Raw genomic sequence first — 5,176 nt, forward strand, 5'->3', positions numbered from 1 at the left:
ATATCATCCATGAGACAATCTATGTGGATAGATATTTTTAGCTCTATTCTATAGCCAAGAAATCAGGAATGGTGTGTGGCTTTTCAAAATCCTCCTAAACTTTCTTATTAATGGATACTTCATGTATGGAGGCTCTGATTTAATATTTTCATTTTTAATATAGTCATGTGTGTGCTGTCTTCAAGCCCCTTCCAACGCTCACCAGCATATCCAAGACATTCCTTTTTCAGCGTTTTATCCTTTGGAGCAACAACCACTTCCTATATTTACATAATAGAGTTGTTATTAGTATTAAACCCAAAAAGTAAGTGGTCATCTATACTTGTAAAACAAATCATAAAATTCATAATATATAATGTATTATCGGTTTATATGCTATCTTTCAAATCACCATCAATGTCGTGTTAGTTATCTATACAAATACTCATTTTTCTTGTACCTTGTAATGCTAAGTAGCCCTTAAAATCACTAGCATGTTCACCATAAGCCTTTCCAGTTCTTACATTAAAATTAACCGAGGAGTGAACACAGTTTTCGTGGACATTTTTCACCTTAAAAAACATTGTGGAACCTCTAGTTTTTTGTTTACTTTTTGTATTAGCAGAGGTTGTAGAAGAGGTTGTATGAGAGGTTCTTGTCGAATCGAACATGTATGTGTAAATTAAGAAATTTAGCAATATATAACAGAGACACCAACATGAACTTCAAAGCCACATCACACAATACTTCATCCAAAATGATTCAAACCATAGAAACATACTAACTAGAAATATGCAGTAGAGAGTGACCATAGAAACATACTAACTAAAAACATAGACAACACTTCATCTAAAATGGTTCACAAATTGAAGTTATAAGAAAACACAATATTGAATATTTCTAAGTTCTAACACATAAGTCATATAACAACACATAAATTATTTCAAACACAAATTTAAACACAAGTACTAAGGTAATAAAAAGACACACTGTTACTATTTCTGACACATTTATAACACAAGTTATAATGACTATTTTTGAAACAAGTTACAAACACATTGAATGAACATGATTAAAGATTAAAACAATAAGTTATCATGAATTATTTCAAGAAAAATAACATATATGAATAGTATAATAAACAACGATATTACCATTCCTATGAAGATTTCTAAAACTATAATAATTTGTATGAACATTTCTAAAACTATAACCATTTCGGTTAGTACGTAACACAATTTCTAACAATATTTCTATGAACATTTCTAAAAATAAAGTCATTTCTATGAACATTTCTAAAACTAACATCATTTCAGTTATAAACAAAATCTCAGTGGTGAGTTACGTACCTCAAACGTGATGACGAAGCTTCAACGAGTAAGGTTGGAAGAGTTGATGTTCGAGTTGATGTTGAAAATAGATGGTGGAATCTGAGTTTTGATGAAAATCATCAAGGGTTTTTGTTAAGAGAATGAAAATGAAACACGATGAGTTGAAAAGTTAGAGTCTAGTTCTATGAAGTATTCATGCAAAAGAATAAACATGTCAGTTATTAGGCAAAATCGAGGAAAAAATTAATTAAAAAAACATGTCATATTCTGATTGTTAATGTAAAAGAACTATCACATCAATTTTAAGACAAAATTGATGAATTAGATTGTTTAATAATTAAAAATAAAAAAATAATTAAAAATATTAATTTATAAATAGTCATGATAATATATAATCCCTCGGTTGAGACAGGTAACCGATGGATAATACAAATTAAAAATAAAATTAATTAATAGAAAAAAAAAACGAGATTGAAATATTTACTACATAATTCAAAATAAATAGAAAAAGAAAAAAAAGAAAGGCATCAAATGAGAAATAGTGATACCAAAAGAATTGGAAAAAAATAGTAGTATATAGGATTCAAAACGAGGTGTCTCATACTTATTTCCTCTCAATTTTCTGTAAAATTGAGGGTATAAGTTGTATATTATTTTTAAAGTAAATTAAACATGATGTTCATAGGATATATACCTCGATTTTATGTTGGTCAAAATAATTTTTTTGTCATAATAAATATAATTTGTAGTAGTGCAACTAGAAATAGTTTTTTTTAAATTATGCAAGAACTTAATTGATCTTGATTTGTTAGAATTCTTTTCAAATTTATAACATGTTGAAAGGGAGGATTATGCTTTTGATTTTGACGTTGAGTATCAAATTTATAAAATGACACATTCAATAATTCTATTGGATATCTGTATAACAAAATTCAACGTTCGATTGAAAGTTATTATCATATAAATTATGTCTATAAATCTTAACATCAATCAAAAATCATTTGATATGTCAACAAGATGTTTGAAAACTAACATCTTACAAAACTTCAACAAAATCGTTAATTTTGATCATTCTCTTTAAGATATTAAATTATTTTTTATTGATATTAAATTTTGTATACATAATTTAAATGATAACGACTTTCAATCCAACTATGAATTTTGTTATATGGATATCTAGTGAAAAATTATTGGAGATGTCATGTTACTGTGTTACTATGTTTGACATATCAAATGATTTGTTTGAAATTAAATTTTATAGACATAATTTATATGATAATAACTTTCAATCGAAAGTTGGATTTTGTTATATAGATATCCAATAGAGTTATTGGATGTGTCGTATTATTAAGTTTAACATTTTAGTATCATTTGATCCTCGATATATATATATATATATATATATATATATATATATATATATATATATATATATATATATATATATATATATATATATATTATATATATATATATATATATATATTTATTTATTTATTTATTTATTTATTTACTGTTATGACATGTAACACAAGTATTAGGCAATGACCGAATGATTTTCATTCACTCATGTTATTATAGTGGGTGATGGATCATGGAACATAAATAAAATCAAAAAGATTTACTAGCATATACATAAATAAAATCTCAAAAGATTTACTAGCATATATAGTTTGTTGAAAAGAATATTATTAATTAGTGAGTGAGACATAAAATAAAGTCGCTTTAGCTTAAACATTCTGCTTTAAACCTACTTTTATACCTTTATATCTGTGGTGTTTAAGCCCTCTCTTTGGTGATCTTCCATCACCTCATTAATCATCATACATCCATTTTCAAACCATTGCACGTTCCATGTACCCTCCAAAGTGGGCAAAGACTGGTAAACATCACATAACTTCGAATCACAAGGTATTCACGTACTATAACCAGCAATTTTTGGAGTTTTGTCTATTCTTTCTTTCTTTTTTTTTGGTTTCGGATCCCATACACAAACAACAAAAATGAAATCATTCTTGTATGTACTCTTGTTTTGCAGGATGGATTTGCTACCATCTATATTTGTGAAAGATTCTACCCTTGTTAAGCCATACAGAACTTTAGTTATCAAGTTTGATAATTTTCTTCTCCATCTTTTACCTCAAAACCTCTGTTAGAGCCTATAGATTAATTAACTATGCATTCATAATAACATTTATTGCTATATGTCACTTATGGGTGATAAGCTAGTTTTTTTAGTAAATTATATCGAAGTCGAAGAGCTCTGTCGAAGTTGAAGAATTTAATCGAAATATGTTAGTATGTTATTTAAGTTAGCATGCCGAATTGTGTCAGTTTGATGGGTCAATTATTTAGTATATTAGTTGAAAGTTAGGGTTTAGTTTTCTTATAAATAACATACTAGTCATCAATCCTTGATAATCCTAATCAAAAAGAGAAAGTGGTGTGATTGAAATTCAATTGTAAACATTGTTCCTTAATGTGTAATTGAATCAAAAATCCAGTTTTTATACCGCTTTACTTTGTGGTTTTCTTGTTAATCACGAAATCAATCATACCTTGATTTCTAGGCATCCTTTGACAACAAATTGATGCGGTGAGCGTGGAGGAGAATATGTCGTCAACAAAGTATTAGATTGAGAAATTCACCAATGTGAATGATTTCAGGTTATAGCGCTTGAAGATGCAAGCTCTACTGGTTCAACAGGATTTCTTAGAAGCGTTGAAAGGATTAGAGAAGATGGATGTTGCCCTGATGGAGAAGGAGAAGATGATGATGATCGAAAAAACCCATAATGCAATCATCTTGAGACTTGGTGATAAGGTTCTGAGGCAAGTTTCAAAGTAGAAAACTGAAGCGGGTGTGTAGAGCAAACTCGAGGGATTATATATGACTAAATACTTGGTCAATCGTCTCTACCTGAAGAAAGTTTTGTATTCATTCAAGATGAGTGAAGACAAAGTCTTGACTGAGTAGGTGAATATGTTCAATAAGTTGATTCTTGATCTTGAGAATATTGAGGTAAAGATTAATGATGAAGATCAAGCATTGTGTTGTTGTGTGTTTTACCTAAGTCTTGTGCTCATTTCAAAGAAAGTCTCATGTATGGAAGAGATTTGTTGACCTTTGAAGAATTTCAATCAGCGTTGTACTCCAAAGATTTTAACGAACGAAAGGAGCATAAGTCATCGTCTGTTGGTGAAGGTTTGTTCGTTAAGGGGAAATTCTCAAAGAAAAATGGTAGGTTTGAGAAGAAGAATGGTATAATAAAGGATCATAATGGTAAGATTATTAAGGCTACCTACCAACTGCCTGTACAATAAAGGATCATCAATCAATCACCTTCATCGTGACGATATGTAACACTAACCTCGAGAAGAGTTTCCACTAGAGGGGCTGAAGTTAGACAAGCAAAAGAAATAATGTTATTTTAAATATTTATTTTAATGGAGAAAAATTACCTTGGAATTAGAACAAATCTCAAGCCCTAAAAAATAATGAAGATCCGCTAGATCTTTCATATGAAAAGAATATTGAAGTTGCTCTTTAAATTGCTAGATTGTGGCATGATCAGAATTGGTAATAATTATATCATCAACATAGATAAGTAGAAGAACAATATCAGTCAATGTGCGATGAATGAATATGGGTGAGTCAAATTTACTATGAATAAAAGAAAATTGAGTATAATATTCTGAAACATTTTAAACCATGCATATGAAGCTCGTTCTAATCTATATATACATAACGTTTAAGCTTGCACACCCCTTCAGATGAGGAACGCAACCCTAGAGGAAGGGTCATATAAATATCTTCTACCAAGTATCCATGAAGAAATTAATTATTCCACATCCATTTAAGTAAG

The 5,176-nt window shown here is 28.9% G+C and overlaps 1 long non-coding RNA gene across 1 annotated transcript; it reads left to right on the forward strand.

The window, feature by feature from the left end:
• Positions 1-3,082: 3,082 nt before the first annotated feature.
• Positions 3,083-3,770, forward strand: LOC127096757 (uncharacterized). The gene is made up of 2 exons (XR_007792801.1): positions 3,083-3,221; positions 3,349-3,770. It is a non-coding gene; the product is annotated as an uncharacterized LOC127096757 (long non-coding RNA).
• Positions 3,771-5,176: the final 1,406 nt, after the last annotated feature.

Source organism: Lathyrus oleraceus, chromosome 6 (assembly GCF_024323335.1).
Source record: "Lathyrus oleraceus cultivar Zhongwan6 chromosome 6, CAAS_Psat_ZW6_1.0, whole genome shotgun sequence".
Classification (NCBI taxonomy): domain Eukaryota; kingdom Viridiplantae; phylum Streptophyta; class Magnoliopsida; order Fabales; family Fabaceae; genus Lathyrus; species Lathyrus oleraceus.